General features: G+C 35.9%; 1 protein-coding gene across 12 annotated transcripts in view; it reads right to left on the bottom strand.

Moving 5' to 3' along the window:
- Positions 1–20242, bottom strand: part of LOC131149577 (NEDD8-specific protease 1) — a 36135-nt gene extending 15893 nt beyond the window's left edge. For 3 of the 12 annotated variants that reach the window (XM_058100147.1, XM_058100155.1, XM_058100154.1), the window contains exon 1: positions 20078–20213. The gene's annotated coding sequence lies outside the window, so the exon portion shown is untranslated. Of the gene's footprint in view, positions 1–20077 lie in introns of all 12 variants that reach the window. The other 9 variants (XM_058100151.1, XM_058100152.1, XM_058100148.1 and 6 more) reach the window with 7 other exon arrangements.
- Between the last annotated feature and the right edge of the window lie 3888 nt (positions 20243–24130).

Here is a 24130-nt window from a genome sequence, read left to right as displayed (position 1 = left end):
GACAGGATACATTATATAGAGTCTCTATGGGCTTTTGCTTTGTTTTTCAGATGTTCAATAAGATGGGAGGACCTAATTCGTTTTTTTTTTTTTTTTTATTCTTCTGCCTTTTTCTTTATTATAGGAGGCTTTCTTATCTTTCCTTTTCTATCTCCTCCCTCTCCACACTCACAACGCACCAAAACAAAAAGAATTGTTAGTGGTTGAAGCAAATGGCATCATTAGGCCTGCATAGGTGGTAAATCGTCTCCAGCGGTGGAACTTCAATTATAGTCAGGTCTACAATGGAAATCAAGAGGCAATGGCCTAACAAATTCTCAAGTAAATTTCTTGAAAGTAGGGATGTACAAAATTTACTGAAAGACCGAAAACCAAACCAAAACCAGACTGAAATCAATTTTGGTTAGGTATTTCAATCTTCCATTTTGGTTTCGGTTCTCAAAAACAGAAATTTTCGGTTTAGGTTTCAGTTTTGGTTTTGAAGACAAAACCGAAAGGAATAACTGAAAAACTGAAATCATCAATAAAATATAATATTTTGTATATATTACATAGTATCCAGTAAATCCCTTTTCCATCTTTTTATCTTTGTACTTGGTCTCATTTTTATTAACATAAATGAAAAAAAAAAAAATGAAACAATTTCAACCTTTGTTGCAGTCTGATCATCGCGTCATCAGCTCCGACTCTTGTAGTCGGAGGTCCATCCTCCATATTTTCCTCTTAGAGAGAGAGAGAGATGGGTAGAGGTCCTTGTATATTGTAATTAATCTCATTTGATGCCAACAGCAGCTGGTAACTGCTCAACCTCAGCTCTCTGTTCTTTGCTTCTCCTTTATTTTCCATTTTTTTTCGTTCAACATCAGCCGTTTAGAAGAAGGGATCTTCTTCCGCTTCCTATAAATGTCCCTGCAGTGCTTGTCCCGCATCCTAAAATCACAGACCTTCTACCAAGTTGTGCCTAGACTGACATTGGTCAAGGTTAAAGATATAGCAAGTCTAGGCCTTTGTGGAGTTAATTTTTGTAATTAACAATTTCAAAAACTGAAAATAACCAAACCAAACTTCTTAAACGGTGGTTTAGGTTTTTCTCGAACTGACGATTAACGGCTCGATTTGGGTTTGAAAATTTTATAAAATGAGTAATTCAGCTCGGTTGTCGGTTTAGGCCTAAAACCGAGTCCACCCCTACTTGAAAGTTGTTGCATTGTTGGTTGGGCGTGAACTATCAAGAGGGTGAATATCGGGTGATGAGTGCCACTAGTGACGATGATGGCACACAAACCATGGATGCTTGCTAGACTTTTTGACTTTGACCTCCATAGGGCCTCTGGTCTTAATTGCATCTCAAATTTTGAGAGGCAATTAATCTACTACATTTTTTCTGTCAAAAAAAAAAAAAAAATAGAATACTCTACTACATTAAGGGTGCTATGATGAGTGAATAGCAAGGAAGCAATGGTCCTCTAACACCAATTTGATTCCAGTCAATAAAGAGGAAATTGAAGAATAAAGTTACAAAAAAATGAACTAGAAAATTCTTCAATAACTCAGCTTAAGTCCTGAAAACATAATGGAATTTCTGTATTTCTTCGATTGAATATTTTGTACATCCCAATCTTACAATATATAATACAATCAAGGATTCTAAATAAGTAAATAATCTCCCTACAGAATAATATACAATCTTCTACATTTACTACTTTCCTAATTTACTCAATATACCCAAGGATACTCGGGATTTCAACACTCCCCCTCAAGTTGGATCATAGATATTAATCATATCCAACTTGCCAATGAAATCATCAAAGTTTTGTTGTGCTAATCCTTTAGTAAATATGTCTGCAGTTTGTTCCTTGGTAGGTGCATAAGTCATACAGATGGTTCCTTCTTCAACCTTCTCTTTGATAAAATGTCAGTCCACTTCCACATATTTAGTCCTGTCATGTTGAACTAGATTAAGAGAGATATTGATTACTGTTTTGTTGTCACAATAGAGTTTGATAGGGAATTTCACCGGAATTTGTAACTCTTCCAAGAGTTTCCGTAACCACAGTCCTTCACATATTCCTTGTGCAACTGCTCTGAATTTGGCTTCAGCGCTGCTTCGGGCCACTACATTTTGTTTTTTGCTCCTCCAAGTTACCAAATTTCCCCATACAAAGGTGCAAATTTGTAATATCCAGTGGTAAAACTTTTGTCTTCCGCTGATCCTACCCAATCCGCATCTGTGAAGATTTCTACTTCCTTGCTTTCACATTTTTTGAAGAAAAGTCATTTTCTTGGAGAACCCTTGAGGTACCTGAGGATCTTATACACAGCATCTAGGTGAGTCTTTTTCGGTGAATGCATGTGTTGGCTTACCACACTTACCGCAACTGCAATGTCGGGTCTGGTATGCGATAGGTAAATTAGTTTATCAACCAATCTCTGATACCTTTCTTTTTCAATTGTTATTCCACATTCTTCGACCCTCTTCACAGCTTCAATCGGAGTTTCAATAGGTTTGCAACCAAGCATGCCAGTTTCAGTTAGGAGATCACCAATATACTTTCGCTGAGAGACACCGATACCTTTTTTTGATCTAGCAATCTCCATTCCCAAGAAGTACCGCATTTGTCCTAGGTCTTTAACTTCAAACTCAGTAGCTAGGGCTTTTGTTAATCTTTCCATCTCCACTCTATCATCTCCAGTTAGCATTATATCATCAACATATACTATCAGAATTGTTTTCTTGCCACTTTCAAACTATTGGAAGAACATAGTGTGATCTGATTGCCTTTGTCGATATCCCTGATTTTTAATCACTTTTGCGAACCTATTGAACCATGCTAAAGGAGATTATTTGAGTCCATACGAGGACTTCTTGAGTTTGCATACTCTGTTTTCTTCACCTTTCTTACTGAATCCTGGTGGTATAGTCATGTAGACTTCTTCTAGCTCACCATTTAGAAATGCATTCTTAATGTCGAGTTGCTGTAGTGGCCAATCTAAGTTCGCTGCCAAGGACAAGAGTACCTGAACTGTGTTCAATTTTGCCACTGGTGCAAATGTCTCCGTGTAGTCAATGTCATAAGTTTGTGTAAACCCTTTTGCAACGAGTCTGGCTTTATATCGTTCAACTGTCCCATCAGCTCTATATTTCACTGTAAAGATCCATTTACAACCAACTGGCTTCTTCCCTCTCAGCAATTTCATAACGTCCCAAGTTCCATTCTTTTCCAGAGCCCACATTTCCTCCATGACAGCTTCCCTCCATGTAGGAATCTCCAAGGCATCCTGGATATTCTTTGGAATTTTTATCCGGTCAAGGTTAGAAGTAAAAGCACGATATTCCGTAGACAGGCTTTTGTAAGACATGTATTTTGACCAGGGATATTGAGTACATGACCTGGTTTGTTTTCTGACTGCAATGGGTGAATTGATGTCATCAGGTACAGGCTTATCAAAAGGGAGCTCATGACCATCTATTACTTGATTGGGATTGGGCATGGACTCATGGTTGCTCAGAGCTATCACTAGTTCCAACTCTTTTGGTGCCTCAGGTATGAGATTCTCCCTGTTCTTTGTGCTTGGCTTTCTGGAGTAACAAGTATTTCTGTGTTGTTTTGCTTTTCTACATCTCCCCTTGAGGTTAAGTGATCTTTTGTACATGGCAAGTCAAGAAATGATGCAATGGTAGACTCAGGAAATGATGCAATGGTAGACTCGGTGTATGGCATGGATTCATCAACAGAGAAATCAAAGAACCGATCTTCACTCCATTTCTCCCCCTGAAGAGAGGGCTTTAGGAAGTAAGGAGTGGTTTCAAAGAACGTAACATCAAGGCTAACAAACAATTTTTTTGTGATAGGATCATAACATTTGTAGCCTTTCTGAGTAGGAGAGTAACCAATGAAAACGCACTTAATAGCACGAGTTCTAATTTATCCCGATTGTGAGCATGAACATGAACAAAAGCAGTACATCCAAAGATTTTCAGAAAAAGATTGGAGTGGAGCCAAGTGTTGGGAAACCATTCCTGGAGTTCCCGGAGAGGAGTGGCAGAAGAAAGAACTCGACTAGGCATTCGATTAATGAGATGTGTAGCTGTTAAAATGGCATCGCCCCAAAAATATTTTGTCATATTTGTAGTGAACATCAATGCCCAAATTTCGTCAAGAATATGCCTATTTTTACGTTCAGCAACCCCATTTTGTTGAGGGGTATCCACACAGGAACTTTGATGAACAATTCCATTTTCTTGAAGATAATGTCCCAAGATATCATTGAAATATTCCGTACCATTATCAGTACGTAAAATTTGAATGTGAGTTTGGAATTGTGTTTGGATCATGGAGTGGAAACTGACGAAAATAGAACGAACTTCAGTTTTATCTTTCAACAAGTAAACCCAACGAATACGAGTATGATCATCAATAAAAGCAACAAACCATCTCGTGTGAGTACGATTAAGAGAGCGTGAGGGCCCCATAAATCACTGTGAATCATAGTAAAGGGTTTGGATGGTTTGTATGTGGATTTTGGGAAGGAATTACATTGGTGTTTTGCAAGTTCACAAATCTCACACTGAAGTTCAGAATATGTTTTATTTGAAAAAAAAGGAAGGAAATAAATGTCTTAGATATTGAAAATTTGGATGACCCATACTAGAATGCCATAACAAAATTTCACTATCCCTAGAAGTAGATGCAGAATCACAAATAGCAGTTTTACATTGTTCACTCACATTTGCCTCCTCAAAGTATTAGAGTCCCTCACATTCCTTAGCACTGTCAATCATCTTTCCCGATGATAGGTCCTAAAAAACACAATGAGATGGAAGAAATTTAACAGAATAATTGGAGTTTTCAGTTAACTAGCTAATGGATAGTAAGTTGCAAGATAAATTAGGAACATGAAGAACGAACTCTAGTGTGATGGAGTCAGAGAGTCGGATATTCCCTTTGCCTGCGACAGACGAGAGTGATCCATCTGCAATTTTAACTTTCAAATTTCCAGCACAGGGTGAATATGATGAGAAAAGATGATAGGCATCGGTAATGTGGTCAAAAGCACCATAATCAATAATCCAAGGAGTTTTGGATTTAGAGGTTATATTCAAGGCTTGCAAAAAATTACCTCTTTGGGCAAAAGAACCCAAAAAAATGTTTGTGGAAGACGAAGTAGTATAATAACTAAATGAGATTTGGTCCACCAAACTAGGTAGGCCCTGCCTCAACATTTTCCAATCAATAAAAGGCTCTGCCTTGGTGACTTTGGGAACGGGGATGGAGATGCGGCTAGCCTTCTTATCTAGCTTCTTCAACGACTTCTCGAGACTTTTCTCTTCCTACCTGGCCAGGTGGAGAGCCTTGGCCTTGCGTACGGCAGCCTCAGCGCGCTTCTCGACATCCTCCTTGCGTTTCTTGGTGGCGCAAGACTTGGTGCCCTCAGCGTCGCGCCAATACTGCTCTTTCTTCTCGCGAGCCTCGCGGTTCTTGCAGTCGGTCTCAGTGGCGCTCTTTCGAGCTCTTGCCGCTTCGGCTTTGCTGTTCGTGCCCATCTTATTGAGATGGATCTCCGACCAGGAGTCCATTGTCACCGATTGGACGAAGCTGTTGTGAGCAACGAGGCCACAGTGCTTGCCAAAGCACTCGAGACACATGAAGAAGCTGTACGATACCGACACCCATTGTGGGTTCTTCTGCGAGCAATCAACGCAGATCTTGTTCACCGGCTGCGATTGGAGTTCTACGAGTCGCCGCGAAGCCACTATTGGACCCGATCCAAGAGACCCCACGATGGAGGTGGCGTCAGAGTCACCGTCGAGAGTTTCAGAGGAGCATGACCCTCTGTTGTTGACAGCGCCGTCGGCCATTGCTAAGTAAGGTTTAGACACCCTAGCTCTAATACCATGAAAACAGAATGAATTTCTGTATTTCTTCGATTGAATATTTTGTACATCCCAATCTTACAATATATAATACAATCAAGGATTCTAAATAAGTAAATAATCTCCCTACAGAATAATATACAATCTTCTACATTTACTACTTTCCTAATTTACTCAATATACCCAAGGATATTCGGGATTTCAACAAGTCCCACTTGGTCAATCAAGCTACATGAATCCTATTCCACCAGTCCACACAATCTAAAGCAATATCCTCCAAAAGTTGGATTAAATACTTAAATCTCAATCTGAGTTATTCTAGGTCTATCATCTACCCCACCCTGGTGTGTTGTTTGGCCTCATTACAAGTGCCCAAACCATGTTTATCACTCTTAAACATGTTCATTTCTTAATAGTCATTTAGTGTTAAACCATTCATCCCCCTTAGCATAATTCTGACCCAATAAATACTAAAATGTCACAAAAATAGAAAAAAATTACAATAATAACTAAAAATGTCAAAAATTACAAATATCTTGAAATTGAGCTGGCAGCCATGTCTCTCATGCTACAATAGACAGACTCACGAACTCAAAGCTTTGGTCCTTCCGTTATTGATTTGATAACTACGAAATAGGTCCAGCCAATGGAACATACAGTAATAATTATTTCTATTCTTGTTCAAGTTATAGCTTTTTTAGATTGAAAAATAATTTTATTAAGAATGATGTTGCTCAGATTATAGTGCCACATCTAACCATTTAGTGCTTCAACAATGAAGTGATATAACACACTCAAAAACCTCATTACCATTCTTATATTCATTTTTACCCCCTACCATCTATATAGTTGCTACCATGCATCACTAACAAAAACCTAATATGATCACTGTTCCATGCGCCAAACCACTCAGGTAGATGAATATAGATTTCCAAATTCTCATTCTTATTTTACAATAGAGCAGCTTCATTATTACTTTGTGCAAGAAACACATTCTGCCCCATTTATGTTCAATTATGCCATTGATCATCTTCAGACTGCCTACCTATTGTAGTTGAGAACACCTCCAATAACCTTTGTGAATAAACTTGAACATAATATACTCACATTTTACAGAACATCACCCACAAATTACAACTATATAGTATTGCATTCTAACTTTACTTTCAAGCAATTTCAAACCTTTGAATATTATTATTCACTCAAATGAGAGAAAACCATTTAGTTCACACGGTCTCATCTCCACCCATTTGGATTATAGGTACATAGGGCAGCAAAGGAACCAAGCCACTCACAAGTGGCTCGAGATCTCGGCTCGATAAAAGCTCGTTCAGGCTTGTTTATTATCTAAATAAGCATGTCTCAATCCAATTTTTAGGCTCGATCTATAAATGAGCTGAGCGTGAGTACAACCGGGCTCGGCTCATTTCGGATCGTGAGCGGCTCAATAACTGGCACGAATGGGTTTGTTCATTATACTCGTTAAAGAGCTCTGTAATGAACTCATTAATAGGCTCGTTAAGTTGGCCCAATCCCAAGAGTCCAATACTAGTCCAATGGCCCAAGGAGAAAGACACAAATTTTAGTCCAAACAAAATAGGTGGATGAAACTATTATTATTAGGTCAATTATAAAATTTCAGCTCGACCTTGAGCCCGAACTCAAACCAAACCTACAAATGAGCTGAGCCTAAGCTCGAACCCAAGCCAATATTTTAATCTCAAGCCGAGCTCGAGTCCAACGTTCTGAGCTCAAACTGAGCCTAGCTCAAGCTTGAGCCAAGCTTTGGCGCTACCAAGCCAAGCCTGAGCATACTGAAGGTCGGCTCGGCTCGTTTGCAGCCCTATGGGTACATAAACCCATTTCTTTCATATATTCATATCAAGTAGCAAGATGTCAGAATCACATACCCTTTTTGCTCTTTGGATAACAAAGGAGACAAAAACACAAGAAATAAGATCACATGCTACAACAGTACGGCAGCATCAATGATCTCCAATAAGCAAAGAGACAAATGTTGTGCTGGGCACCCCACTTGTGCCAAGCGCCAATACTACAACTATTGCTATTGAATACATACTAAACTATGTCCTCGAGCGCCAACGATCAATCCACTATTTCTAGATAATTACAACTTGGCCAATTTCAAATTACTAATAGTAACTAGAAATACCCTAAAGTACAAATTATATTTGTAACACTACAAAATGGGAGGTGTATTTACAAATGATGAGGGAAGCTCCTTATATAACTACAAACTAAAGGCTTAAAAAAAATTTTCCCACCAATGTGGGACTAAAAAACCAACAAATCTCCACCTTGACGATAAATTCAACAAATTTTTCAGTCACAAACATTCTCTAGAGTTCCACCTCATCGGTGCCTTCCAAAAGTATTCAGACTAGTACGATATTGATTAAGTCGAAATAATGTTTGAACTTGATTTTTGTCACAACCTTAGTCAACATATTTAGCAATCTTTTGAAGAAGTATTTTGTCTTCATCAATTATTTCCCGCATAAAGTGAAATCAAACGTCGATGTGCTTTGTTCGTGCATGGTAAACTTGGTTCTTTGCCAAATTAATAGCACTCTAGCAATCACAGAACACAGTAATGTGCTTCTAAACAACTCACAAATTTTCAAGTAAACCCTGCAACCAAATAGCTTCCTTAACAACCTATGAAGCTCCCATGTACTCTGCTTCTATCGTAGACTACAATAGTGGGCTGTAAGGTAGACCTCTAACTCACTGGACCATTAGCAAATGTAAATACATATCTAGTAATCGATCGACGTTTATCCATATCACCTACAAAATAAGAATCCACATATCCAACAACATGTTGATCAATACTATTTTTTTCTCAAATACTATACCAACATCAATAGTATTCATAATGTATTGCAAAATCTATTTCATAGCTTGTCAATGTCCTTTACCCAGATCATGTATATACGTGCTCATCGTATTAACAACTAGTGAAATATCAAGTCTTGTACAAACCATTGCATACATCAAACTACTAATTGCACTTGCATAAGGAACTTGCGACATATACTTATGTTCCTCATCTGAATTAGGAGATAAAGATGCACTAAGTTTGAAGTGAGGAGCAAGCGGACTGCTAATTGGTTTTGACTGCTCAGACATGCCAAAACTTTGTACTACCTTCTTCAAATACTATTTCTAAGACAAACTAACTCTCCCTCTCACTCTGTCTCTGCATATCTCCATGTCAAGTATCTTATTTGCTTCACTAAGATCTTTCATCTCGAACTCTTGATTTAATTGACCTTTCAGTTTGTTGATTTCTTCCCTGTTCTTTGAAGCTATCAACATATCATTAACATACGAGACTAAATATATAAAAGATCCATTTTGTAGTCTGCGAAAATAAACACAATGATCATATTTATTTCTAATGTACTTGTGACCAATCATTAACTGATGAAATCATTTGTATCACTGTCTTGGAGAAGGTTTTAAACCATACAACGATTTTCCCAATTTGCATACCCAATTTTCTTTTCCAACAACCTTAAATCCATCTGGCTGAGTCATATAGATTTTATCTTCCAAATTACCATGTAAAAATGCAGTTTTTACATCGAACTGAACTAGTTCAAGATCAAATTGTACTACCAAAGCCAACAAAATTCGAATGAAAAAATGTTCAACAACTAGAGAAAATATCTCATTATAATCACAATACCTTCCTTCTGTGTGTAGCCCTTAGCTACCAATCTAACTTTGAAGTGAACATTATTTACATCTTAAAATCCTTCTTTATTTGCATAAATCCATTTGCAACCAATTGTTTTCTTACCTTTGGGCAGCTGGGCTAGCTCCCAAGTTTGATTCTGATGAAAAGACTGCATTTTTTCATTCATCGCTCTTTTTCATTTTTCTAATTCAGAATTCCTCACACTGCTTCCTTGAAAGTGCAAGGAACATCATCATCTACAAATGGAAGTGCATAGGCCACCATGTCAGCATACCGAGCAGGTTTTTGAACTTCTCTTCTTGGCCTCTGAGAAGCAATTGATTTTTGTTGCTGTGGAAATTCTTGGATTGAAATCTCCTCTTCTTGTATATTATTCTTCACTGAAACTGCAGGGTTACATCGTGTAGCCTCATTTCTCAATGGGTCTCCCAAAATTGTCTGAACCTCCACCTGTTGTTGAGTACCACTGGTCCTTTCTTTAGTTGGTGACTCCTTATGTATTGTTTTCTTTATCATCGCAAGTTCATTAAAAGTCATATCCCTGCTTAAAATCAATCTTTTTGCCTCTAGACACCTAAGACGGTATCCTTTAACTCCTACACTAATTCCCAAGAACATTTTTTTCTCGGCTCTTGGATCTAACTTAGATTCCTTAACATAATAATAAGCAACAACACCAAATACATGTAAAAAATCATAATCATTAGCAGGATTTTCATACCATACCTCATAGGGTGTTTTTGCCCCAATCGCAGATGACGATAGATGATTGATGAGATGACATGCATATCTAACAGCCTCAGCCCAAAAACTTTTGTCCAACCCAGCATTAGACAACATACATCGAACTTTCTCCAGCAAAGTCTGATTTATGCGCTCTACCACCCCATTCTGTTGTGGTGTAGTTCTAACTGTAAAGTTTCGAGCAATACCTTCATCTTGACATACCTTCATAAACGGATCACTCGTATATTCACCACCATTATCTGATCTAAGTCGTTTGATCTTTCTGCTAGTTTGAGTTTCAACTAATTTTTTCCACTTAAGGAAAATATCACACACTTCATTTTTATTTTTCATAGCATACACCCAAACTCTTCTGGAAAAATCATCAACAAAAGTGAGAAAATAATGCATACCACCCAATGAAGCAGTTTTGGTAAGCCCCATACATTTGTGTGGATGTAGTCTAAAATACCTTCAGTCCAATGGGTTGTAGTGTCAAATTCACTCTTGTTTGTTTTCCTAGAATACAATGTTCACAAAATTCAAGCTTACATACCTTTGCACCCTTCAATAAACCTCGCTTAACCAATTGTTGCAAAGATTTTTCACCAGCATGTGCCAATCGCATATGCCATTACCTAGTTATATCTGAACCTGCATCTTTCTCAGAAACAACAGTTGCTGAGCCAATAACTGTACTACCTTGAAAATAATACAAATTATTTTTCCTAATACCTTTCATCACCACAAGCGCACTTAATTTAACCTTTAAGGTTCCATCTTTCCAAGTAATAGTGAACCCTTTAGATTCTAAGGCACCCAATAAGATCTGATTTTTCTTTAGTCTTAGAACATATCTAACATCAGTCAAGGTTTTAACAGTTCCATCTTGACATTTTAGCTGTATTGAACCTATTCCAGTTGTTTTACACGTATTATCATTTCCTATAAAAATAATCCCACCATCTAATTTTTCAAAATTAGAAAATCATTCCCTATTGGGACACATGTGATAGGAACAACCAAAATCCAAAATCCGCTCATCACAGTAATGTGTCGAAGATGTTCCAATAAGAGAAAAATATGACTCACTTACATCACGCTTGGCTATATAAGCATTAGAAGGTGCTTTGCCCTTATTCTTTTGCTGCAATTTAGGACAATCTTTCTTTCAATGTCTTTTATCATGACAAAAGGCGCATTCATCTTTAGCAAGTCTCCCTTGAGTTTTACTGCTCCTTCCAGGTTTACGACTCTGAGGACGTCCCCTTATTATCAGTGCTTCTGCTACTGTTTCCTTATGGACCCTCAAGCATTCAATATTAATTAATGCAGTACAAACAACATCAAAAGTAATTTTATGTTTCCCATACAATAAAGTGGTGGTAAGATGTTCATAATCATCAGGGAGAGAATTCAGTAACAACAAGGCCTTATCCTCATCTTTGACCTTTTCATCCAAATTCAACAAATCAGTTAAAATTTTATTGAAATCATTTATGTGATCATTTATAGAAATACCTAGTTGATACTGGAAGCGAAACAATTTCGTTTTCAAATAGAACCGATTTTCCAAACTCTTGATCATAAATGTACCTTCCAATGTCTTCCACAATTTCTCCGCAGATATCTCCCTCATAACACAATATTTCTAATTTTAAGCGAGATGCAAACGAATTGTACCACATGCCTGACGATTGATCTTTTCCCAATATTTGTCGCCCATGTCCTCAGGTTTATCACTAAGTGCAACATCTAATTCCTGCTGGTATTGGATGTCCATCATCTCACATTGCCACATACCAAAATTATTGGTACCATCAAATTTCTCCACCTCAAACCGAGCATTAGCTATCGCCTTTGAAGATGACGACGAAACTGTTGGGGTTGGAGTTCGTGCAGACAGAGTCTATTTTACTGCTGCTGGCGTAATTTCTGTCATCTTTCAAAACTATATATCCAATAAGCAAACCAACATAACAAAAGGCCTAAGATGAATAGTACTGCACTTATCCCAACCGTGTCTACTCTATATATCCTATGAAATTTCACTTTGACCAAGCCGACCTCCAGGGAGTGACTGAGCCGCAATAGTCTATGAGCACTCGCTTAGATAAGGTCTTTCTAGGTATTAAAAATTGGAATCAAGGATCCTAACAGAGAAACACCTTTGTATCGGCACTATTCAACCTAACTCTGATATCAATTGTTGTGTTGGGCACCCCACTTGTGTCAAACATCAATACTACAATTATTGCTATTGAATATATAACCAAACTACGTCGTCGGACGCCAATGATCAATCCACTATTTCCAAAAAATTACAACTTGGGCAAATTTCAAATTACCAATAGTATTTAGAAATACCTTAGAGTACAAATACTATTTGTAACTCTACAAAATGGGAGGTGTATTTACAAATGGTGAGGGAAGCTCTTTACATACCTTCAAACTAAAGGCTTAAAAAAAAAAGCCTTCCCACCGATGTGGGACTAAAAAACCAACAAGAAGGTCATAGGATATTCAAGTAGACAAGCTTTTGATTGTAATTGATGAGTGTGCCTACTTCCATCATTGTTTGAAGTTATGTGTTTTGAAGAGAATATTCACTTACCAAGGTCCACCATAGTCATTGTATGCAATATCAAGCCTAGTAATCAAACATGCACTATTCGTATTTTGTAACTATTTCAATAACATTCTCTTCAAAACACATAACTTCAAACAATGATGGAAGTAGGCACACTAATCAATTACAATCAAAAGCTTGTCTACTTGAATATTCTAAGACCTTCTTGCTGGTTTTTTAGTCCCACATTAATGGGAAGGCTTTTTTTTAAGCCTTTAGTTTGAAGGTATATAAGGCGCTTCCCTCGCCATTTGTAAATATTCCTCCCATTTTGTAGAGTTACAAATAGTATTTGTACTCTAGGTTATTTCCAATTACTATTGGCAACTAGAAATTTGTCCAAGTTGTAATTTTCGGAAAATAATGGATTGATTGTTGACACCCGAGGACATAGGTTATTCTTTACCAAACCTCGTAAATTCTTGTGTTGTTTTTCATTGCCGTCTTTGATTATTAGTTTCTGCATTGCTTTAGTTTGGTTATATATTCAATAACAATAATTGTAGTATTGGTGTTTGGCACAAGAGGGGTGTCCAGCACAACAATTGGTATTAGAGCCAGGTTGAATAGTGTCGATACGAAAGTGTTTCTCTGTTAAGATCCTTGATTCCAATTTTTGATGCCTAGAAAGACCTCATCTAAGTGAGTGCTTAAAGACCATTGCGGCTCAATCACTCCCTAGAGGTCGGCCTGGTCAAAGTGGAATTTCATAGGATATTTAGAGTAGACACGATTGGGATAAGTGCAGTACTATTCATCCTAAGTCTTCTGTTATGTTGGTTTGCTATTGGATATATAGTTTTGAAAGATGGCAAAAATTACGCCTGCTGCAGTAGAATAAACTCTATCCACACGAACTCAAACCCCAATAGCTTCATCGTCATCTTCAAACGAAATAGCTAATGCTTGGTTTGAGGTGGAGAAATTTGATGGTACCAATAATTTTGGTATGTGGCAATGTGAGGTGATGGACATCCAATACCATCAGGAATTAGATGTTGCTCTTAGTGATAATTTCTCCCTAATGATTATGAACATCTCACCAGCAATTTATTGTATAGGAAGGATAAAAGTACTTTTGATGTTATGTACTGCACTGATTTAAACGGACTGCAGAAAGAAGGATCAGAGGGTCCATAAGGAAACAGTAGCAAAAGCATAGACAATAAGGGGAAGTCTTCAGAGTCGTAAACCTGGAAGGAGCAGTAAATCTTGAGGGAGACCTGTTAAAGATGAATGTGCCTTTTGTCATGAGAAAGGACATTGGAAGAAAGATTGTCCTAAATTGCAGCAAAAAAATAAGGGCAAAGCACCTTCTAATGCCTATAAAGCCAAATGTGATGGAAGTGAGTCAGATTTTTCTCTTATTGGAATATCTTCAACACATTACTGTGATGAGTGGATTTTGGATTCTGGTTGTTCCTATCACATGTATCCCAATAAGGAATGGTTTTCTAATTTTGAAAAATTAGATGGTGGGTTATTTTTATAGGAAATGAAAATATCTATAAAACAACCAGAATAGGTTCAATATAGTTGAAATGTCAAGATGAAACTGTTAAAACCTTGACTGATGTTAGATTTGTTCCAAGACTAAAGAAAAATCTGATCTCATTGGGTGTCTTAGAATCTAAAAGGTTCACTGTTACTTTGAAAGATGGAACCTTAAAGGTTAAATTAGGTGTGCTTGTGGTGATGAAAGGTATTAGGAAAAACAATTTGTATTATTTTCAAGGTAATACAGTTATTGGCTCAGTAGCTGTTGTTTCGGAGAAAGATGCTGGTTCAAATATAATCAGGTTATGACATATGCAATTGGTACATGCAAGTGAAAAATCTTTGCAACAAATGGTTAAGCAGGGCTTGTTTAAGGGTGCAAAGGTATGTTAGCTTGAATTTTGTGAACATTGTATTCTAGGAAAACAAACAAAAGTGAAATTTAGCATTGCAACCCACTAGACTGAAGGTATTTTACACTACATCCACACAGATGTATGGGGGCCTAACAAAACTGCTTCATTGGGTGGTATGCATTATTTTGTCACTTTTGTTGATGATTTTTCCAAAAGAGATCAAACGCTCAAATCAAATAATGGTGGTAAATACACAAGTAATACGTTTATGAAGGTATGTAAAGATGAAGGTATTACTCGACACTTTACAGTTAGAAATACACCACAACAAAATGGGGTAGCAAAGCGCATGAATCAGACTTTGCTAGAAAAAGTTCGATGTATGTTGTCTAATGCTGGGTTGGACGAAAGGTTTTGGGCTGAGGCTGTTAGATATGCGTGTCATCTCATCAACCATCTACCGTCATCTGCGATTGGGGGAAAAACACCCTATGAGGTATGGTCTGAAAATCCTGCTAATGATTATGATTCTTTATATGTATTTGGTGTTGTTGCTTATTATTATGTTAAAGAATCTAAGTTGGATCCAAGAGTCAAGAAAGCAATATTCTTGGGGATTAGTGCAGGAGTCAAAGGATACCTTCTTTGGTGTCTAGGGATGAAAAGAATGATTCTAAGCAAGGACGTGACTTTTGATGAACTTGCAATGATAAAGAAAACAATATGTAAGGAGTCACCAATTGAAGAAAAGACCAGTGATACTCAACAACAGATGGAAGTTGAGACAATTTTGGAAGACCCAGTGAGAAATGAGGCTACACAATGTAACTTTTCAGTTACAGTGGGGAACAGTGTACAAGAAGAGGAGATTTCAATCCAAGAATCTCCACAGCAACAAGAATCAATTGCTTTCAGTTCTAAATAATGATGTTCCTTGCACTTTCAAGGAAGCGGTGAGGAACTCTAAATCAGAAAAATGGGAAAGAGCGATGAATGAAGAAATGCCGACTCTTCATCAGAATCAAACTTGGGAGCTAACCCAACTGCCCAAAGGTAAGAAAGTAATTGTTGCAAATGGGATTATACAAAAAAAGAAGGATTTTCTTATGCAAATAATGTTCACTTCAAAGCTAGAATGATAGCTAAGGGCTACGCACAGAAAGAAGGTATTAATTATAATGAGGTATTTTTTCCAGTTGTTAAACATTCTTCCATTTGAATTTTGTTGGCTTTGGTTGCACAATTTGATCTTGAACTAGTTCAGCTCAATGTAAAAACTACATTTTTATATGATAATTTGGAAGAGAAAATCTATATGACTCGGCCAAATGGATTTAAGGTTGCTGGAAAAGAAAATTGGGTATGCAAACTGGGAAAATTGTTGTATGGTTTAAAACAGTCTTCAAGACAGTGGTACAAACGATTTCATCAGTTTATGATTGGTCATAAGTACATTAGAAATAAACATGATCATTGTGTTTATTTTAGTAGACTACAAAATGGATCTTTTATATATTTACTCTTGTATGCTAATGATATGTTAATAGCTTCAAAGAGTAGGGAAGAAATCAACAAACTGAAAGGTCAATTAAATCAAGAGTTCGAGATGAAAGATCTTGGTGAAGCAAAGAAGATACTTGGCATGGAGATATGCAGAGACGGAGTGAGAGGAAGAGTTAGTTTAACTCAAAAACAATATTTGAAGAAGGTAGTACAAAGTTTTGGCATGTTTGAGCAGTCAAAACCAGTTAGCACTCCACTTGCTCCTCACTTCAAACTTAGTGCATTTTTATCTCCTAATTCAGATGAGGAATGTAAGTATATGTCGCAAGTTCCTTATGCCAGTGCAATTGGTAGTTTGATGTATGCAATGATTTGTACAAGACCTGATATTTCACAAGCTATTAGTATAGTGAGCAAGTATATGCATGATCCGGATAAAGGACATTGGCAAGCTGTGAAATGGATTTTGCAATACATTATGAATACTATTGATGTTGATATAGTATTTGAGAAAAATAATACTCTTGATCAGTGTTTTAAAAGGCGCGCCTCAAGCGATTTGGGCCTAAAATGCCCTAAGGCGTAAGTGGAAATGCGCAACTCCAGAAAGGCATACGCCTCAGGGGAGAAGGCGTACGCCTCAGGTCTAAATGCTTGCCTTTTATGCCTCAAATGTAAAGGCGTATGCATGTTGGAATGTTTGATTTAATACATAAATTAAAAAAAGAAAGAACCCAGAATGAATCTAAAACCCTTTCCTCCCTCTCTTCGACGAAGCTTCTTCTCTCGGTGAAGCTTCTTCTCTCAACGAAGCCTCTAGCTAGTCTTCTCCTCGACGATAGCTTCTACTCTCTCAACGAAGCTTCTGCTCTCGACGAAGCTCCAGCGAGTCTTCTCCTCGATTATAGCTTCTACTCTCTTGGCGAAGCTTCTTCTTCCTCTTCGACAACTCGACAACTGCCTCCAACGATTCGTCTAAGCTTCACGTCCATCTCCGACAACTCCATGATTGCTTCTGACAATTCCTTCAAGCTTGTCGTCTCTGTCCGACGGATCGAGGGTCCCTTCCAAGCTTTGTTCTGCCTCTGACGATCCTTAAAAATTAGAATCTTGGATTGTGATGCTGTAATTTGACTTTTAATTTTTTTTTTTGTAAACTTATGGCTGATTTTTAACATACATTATTTGAGTTTGTTAGCTAAAATTGGCTTATATGATACTTAAGAATTATGTTTTATTTTTTCTCCATTATTCTAAATTTTTTCTCATTTTTATACTATATATAAAAAATTTTATTTATTAATTATTTTTAAAAATACAGTCCCAAAATGCTTACGCCTCAACACCTTGAGGCATACACCCTGCCTCACGGAGGGTAAAACGCCTCGCCTTATGCCTTCGCTTTTTAAAACATTGCTATTGATCAACATGTTGTTGGATATGTGGATTCTGATTTGGTAGGTGATATGGATAAACGTCGATCAACTACTGGATATGTATTTACATTTGCTAATGGTCCAATGAGTTGGAGGTCTACCTCACAGTCTACTATTGTTTTGTCTACGACAGAAGCAGAGTACATAGAAGCTTCAGATGGTTGTAGGGTTTACTTGGAAATTTGAGAGTTGTTTAGAAGCACATTATTGTGTTCTTTGATAGCTAAAGTGTTATTCATTTGACAAAGAAATAAGTCTACCATGCACGAACGAAGCACATCAACGTTCGATTTCACTTTATGCGGGACATAATTGATGATGGCAAAATACTTCTTTAGAAGATTGCTACAACTGAGAATTCTGCAAATATGTTGACCAAGGTTGTGACAACAATCAAGTTCAAACATTGTTTGGACTGAATCAATATCCTGCAAGTTTGAATACTTTTAAAAAGCACCGATGATGTGGAACTCCAGAAAATGTTTGTGACTAAAAAATTTGTTGAATTTATCGCCAAGGTAGAGATTTGTTGGTTTTTTAGTCCCACATCGATGAAAGGTTTTTTCTTAAGCCTTTAATTTGAAGATATATAAGGAGCTTCCCTCACCATTTGTAAATACACCTCCCATTTTGTAGAGTAACAAATAGTATTTGTACTCTAGGGTATTTCTAGTTACTATTGGTAATTTGAAATTTGCCCAAGTTGTAATTTTCTGGAAATATTGGATTGATCGTCGGCACCCAAGGACGTAAGTAATTCTTTACCGAACCTCGTAAATTCTTGTGTTGTTCTTTATTGTTGTCTTTGATTATTAGTTTCTACAATGCTTTAATTTGGTTATATATTCAATAGCAATAGTTGTAGTATTGGTGTTTGGCACAAGTGGGTGCCCAGCACAACACTTATCTTGTAAATGTTATGCTTGATCCTAAAACTGCCTAAACTTTCCAATGTCCAAAAGGCACGAGGCAAGGAACCTCTTTTGATAACCAGTTTATATAATGCTCAGATACATTCACAATGTATAAGCAAATTTTTTTACTACAACATTATGGTTCACAAGACCATGAGGTTTGTGTCATCAACATAAAGCCACAAACAACACGCCAAACCACCATGAAAAACATTCTATGGCCTTAACATTTTTTCCCTCAATAAAAATTTTATTGATAAAGGCGATGGTCCAATAATATATGATCATCAATGTTTTCACAATGTATATTGTCACTAAAGTTATTAAAAAAACCGTGCAAAATGTTCATGCTTACCCACATTTCAACTAAAACAACTACAATAATGCTGCCCTCCAATATTTTTGAAGATCAGCAGCGAAATTCCCCAAAAAAAATCTCAAAAGAGTGCTACCAAAAAGAAGCGAGAAAGAACACTCTATTCCTCTATCCCACAACAAATCCTATTTTGTAACATTTAAAGCTAAAATGTCAATGGGTTATATACTTGACATCAAAATTCAAGCAATTCTATCATACAATTATTAATTTTATCAGTAATCGTGTCCTAGTAATTGAGTTTTTTTCAGGGTCCACCTAAAACACACAGAATAAATGACTTCAGCGAGCCAAAATGCGGAAAAAGCTGCTACAGAATGTCAACACATATAGCATGCGAATGGATGACCTTGTCTACAGGGTTGGGTATTTTATAACATACTCTCCTGAGTAGAAAATCTACTTAATACCTTCATTCTATAAAACATCTTCACTGCCAAAAATATAATACTTTGCAAACCCCGTCACAGATTTTCTTCAAGTTTTTACCCAAGCCTCCTGGCCTATTACAACACTACCTGCTACATTGCGCCGTTAACATTTCAAGATATCTATTATCCAGCAGCCGTCTCTCCATTAACCGTTCTTGCTTGCCCATTCCATAACCATGGGAGTTTTAATTTGACGCTATCTTTGGAATTAGAAGCATCAACATAGAGAACTTGAAGCACGCAACCTATGTATAGTGAAATTAATCGGCACTAACAGATAACGAACTTCCTTAGTTTAACGATCACAAATATGTTAAAAGATCGCACACTAAACCTAATCCAAAAGAAATATTAAAAACACACGGAGTTTCAAATTAATATGTCAAGAAATTAAAGAACCAAATCAACGAAAAACATCAATCTATGCATAACTTCATTTCTCAGGTTTTCCTTCGCATTAAAAATTCTAATATGGAAAGAGTAAAACGCTCCTTCTGTTAATCACCAAGAACTGCTCGACGCATAGAACAAAACAAAATCAAGTAGAGAAGGAAACCAAATGAAGATTGAGATTGAGATTGAGATTGAGATAAAAGAGAATGTGTACCGTGATTTGCCGATGGATTGCTGCTGAGAATGAATTTCTCAATCCATAGCCCCAATGTGAGCTGGATCAAAGGCTACTCCACCGTGAGTCTTGAGAAGTGCTGAGCTGAGTGCCTGTGAAGTCTAATGGGATTTCCTCTTTTTCTGGCCTGATTTTAAATATATCAAAATATTTCCATCACCACGTAAATATATTTTTAAAATTCTAATAACTATGAATAAATGTTTTTAAAATACTCCTATAATTACTTATAAATATTTTTAAAATACTTCATAACTGCCCTTAATTACTCTAAAATAATATTTTTTTTTATTTAAATTAATCATTTTTAAAATATATTATTTTTAAAATATTTATTTATTTATTTATTTACATTATATTTGTATGTAATAAATAATCAGTAAGCATGCACATTGCTATTTTAAAATTTGAAAATCAAAAAAAAGTTATTTTTATATATTTTTAATTATTTTATTTAAAATATAATAAAAAAATAGGTATCCTCATAATAAAATTTTAAAAATAATTATTTTTTATTTATTTCTAATTATAAACTGATAAAAAGTTTCACATAATTATTTATTTTATAATAACAACATAATTTGTTCTGCAATTAATTGCAACTAATCTATTAAAACTAATCTATTCCTTTGAATAGGAATTCCGCAAACTAAACATAACTTAGAAAATAGTTAATGTATGTATATTCCTAATTATTCATTCAAAACATAATAAGAAAGGAAATAGATATTTTCATCTTCAATTAACATGATATCATTTACAAACAATTAACACCAAGGGATCTCGTTTTTGGATATTCCAAGTGTAACGAACTTAAAAATAATATTTGAGTAAGTGTAATCTTAAATAATAATAATAATAATGATAATAATAATAATAGTAAATTAATTAATAAATAAATAATATTATATTATATTATAATATATATATGTATATATATCTATATATATATAAAAAGGAATCCATAAGCTTCTAACTTCAGGATTCAATTGAAATTGAATCTCCAGAGCCCCCCTCTGATGCCACTCTCTCTCTCTCTCTCTCTCTCTCTCTCTCCTCAAACTCTCTCTCCCTCTCTCTAAGATTTTTCTCCGTTTGTAAGATAAATTGAAAAATGAACACCATATCCAGGTCCTAGTTTCGCTCCTAAACACATTAACCAGAGTGGATTCATTGTTGGGACGTCGTAGGCACCATTCCAATGCTAAGGTAAGGGAAATAGATTATGTGATGTTTATTTAAAAAATATTTTCGATTAAATTTGAGTACGTGAATTTAATTAGCTTTATGTTAATTAAAATATGTCCGATTTAAATTGTGTATGTGAAATTAATTATATCTATGTTCAGATTTTATTTTAAAAATATGCCAGAATTAAATTAAACTGCAAGAATTTGATTAAATTATATGGATTTGATTAAATTAGATTTTTGGGAATATTTTGAAGTTAAATTAAACTACAGAGATTTGATTAAATTAGATTTTTGGAAATATTTTAGAATTAAATTAAACTGCAGGGATTTGATTAAATTTGGTTTTCGTGGAATATAATGAAATTAAATTAAATAGGTAAAATTAAGCATACCCTTGTTTTCAACAAAAACATATTTTACGAATTATGATATGATAGTTTAACCAGCTTAATATCATGATTAGTTATGGAATGATGATTTTATACAGAAATATGATATGATAGTTTAATTTTTTTTATGTTAAGTTGGACCTTGCATCGAATTGAAAAATATGAAGTGACTGAATATAAATAGTCATTGTGGCATATAAATAGAAGCAAATAGCATATGTGACATAAATAACCTGTGTGGCATATAAATAGCCTGTGTGGAGTATAAATAGAAGCAAATAGTCTGTGTTGCATATAAATAGAAGCAAATAGCTTGTGTGACATATAAATCGAAGCAGATGACCCATGTGGCATTGTGTGTATATAGAAGTGTTATAAAAGTGTAAATTAAATTATCAGTGATATGATGAAAACTTATGTTAGCAGATTTATCTGAATTGCATCATATTATTTATACTGATGACATATTTATTTAAGGGCAATATAAGAAATATATATAAATGATTGTATAATAAAACTCATATGTCACACACTGATAATAATGTATCCCGTCTTACTGAAAGGTGTCTCACCCCATCATTATCTAATATTTTTCAGATGCCATAAGGAGCATAACAGTAATCAGAGTAGCGCAGTGGAAGCGCGGGTGAGATAAAAGGTTTTATTTAGAATTGTTATTCATTTGATTATGCTGTAATGAGCTTAGAATTTTAGGAATGTTAATTGTGTCGTCTGAAATTATTGTTGTCATAAATAGATAGTTTAATACTCTGGTAATTTGTATTGAAGATCTTCCACTGTCTGTATCATTGATTTTTATAAATTGAATTTTTTGTGGATTAATTGTGCCATCTGAAAATATTGTTGTCATAAAGAGATAGTTTAGTACTCTAGTAGTTTATTGCAGGTGGTATCAGAGAAATTGAATGAAATTTTTCGGGCCGCTGCAGTTGGTATCAGAGCCTCGAAAATATATTCTATAGACTTTAGAAATGATTATTACCAGAGTATAAGTATGAAGTAGGACAAAGATAGGAATGGGTAGGCTAGGTGTGGTAAGAGCGATCGGATATAGGATGCGTAGCGGAGTAAAGTACAACAAGCAAATTGGAATTTTGGAGTTTTGTCTCGCTGCCGAAAGCAGAAATTCATCGAGGTTTTACGATGATTTTTCTGGGACAATCGATGGTTCCAAATAAGTCACTGCAAACCATTAACATTTTTCTTCCAGAATGTTGCACTATGATCTGGTCTTGTGTAAATAGTCACTGTAAGGAATGAGCTACCATTTGCAATACTGGAATATATGAAATAGAATTTTGTGCACTTTTGAAATGTGCGCACCTTTGCACATTAAAGTACACTGCTAGCCCTCTATGGTTCCCTTATGATTTAGTGTGTGTGGATCTGAGAGCAACTGAAAGAATGTTAATAGCTATCCTTGGATTTAGATACTTAGAAATCACAGGGGTTCGTTAATGGTGAAGTCCTTATGAATATTGATTATCCTAAGGTTTTATGAAAAGTTATGGTTCTTTGGTGTATGTTATTTTCCCTCGTATTTCTTGTGCTTAAAGAAAGTATTAAATCTTTCATATTCTTGTAAGTCAACCATGAGTCTTAAGAACAGCATTTCAGAGGGACAGTGGCTTGTCAATCGATTGAGACAGAGTTCTCAGTCACCTGATGAATTATAACTCGGGATTTTGGGGTGTCAATGCACGGTCAGTCAACTGACTGAGATTTCAAGCAAACTATCGAGAATCGTCAAAGGGCAGTCGACCGACCTCTTTGAGGTTAGTCGCCTGACCTGCTATAGGTTTGGATATTAAGCTGATTTTCACATAACTTATGGGATTTTGAAATAAGGATCTTTTTAAAGTGGTTAAAGAAAATGAGGCAACGATAATGGAATAAATTTAAATTAAATAGGTAGAAAATGTTGGAGATAATAGATTCTTTTAACTTTCAGATGACCCATAAAGGAGATAAAGTTTGTATATATAACTTAAAGGTACAACCAACTTTATTAGAGTGAATTACCAAGGACAAGAGTAGGACCCCTAGTTTTGTTGAGAGGTATTGAAGTAGGTGCACACTTTGAAGGGTGGACAAAATCTTTATGGGGGGACTTTGTGATTTGGGGGAGGTTTTGTGTTCCGCGTGATTTGGAAAAGGAAGTCATGCTGAAAGCACTTTGTTCTAGATACATGATCCATCCTAGCAGCACTAAGATGTATATATTCTGAGAAAGTCTAATCGCTTATCCATAACAGCTAGGAACATAGGCATTACGGTGTTTGGATGTTTCACATAACTGATATTTTTAGTGCTTTCTAGTGGAATGTTTAGCAACACAAGCATCTGATTATGGACTTGGCCTATTTAGCCAAGGCATGGTGAGAGAAGTGAACAAGTTGAAAGTTGCATTCGAACTTTTGTGGATATTC

Source organism: Malania oleifera, chromosome 2 (genome assembly GCF_029873635.1).
Source record: "Malania oleifera isolate guangnan ecotype guangnan chromosome 2, ASM2987363v1, whole genome shotgun sequence".
NCBI lineage: Eukaryota > Viridiplantae > Streptophyta > Magnoliopsida > Santalales > Ximeniaceae > Malania > Malania oleifera.
The sequence above is the reverse complement of the archived record's forward strand: the minus strand, read 5'-3'. Positions and strand labels throughout refer to the sequence as shown.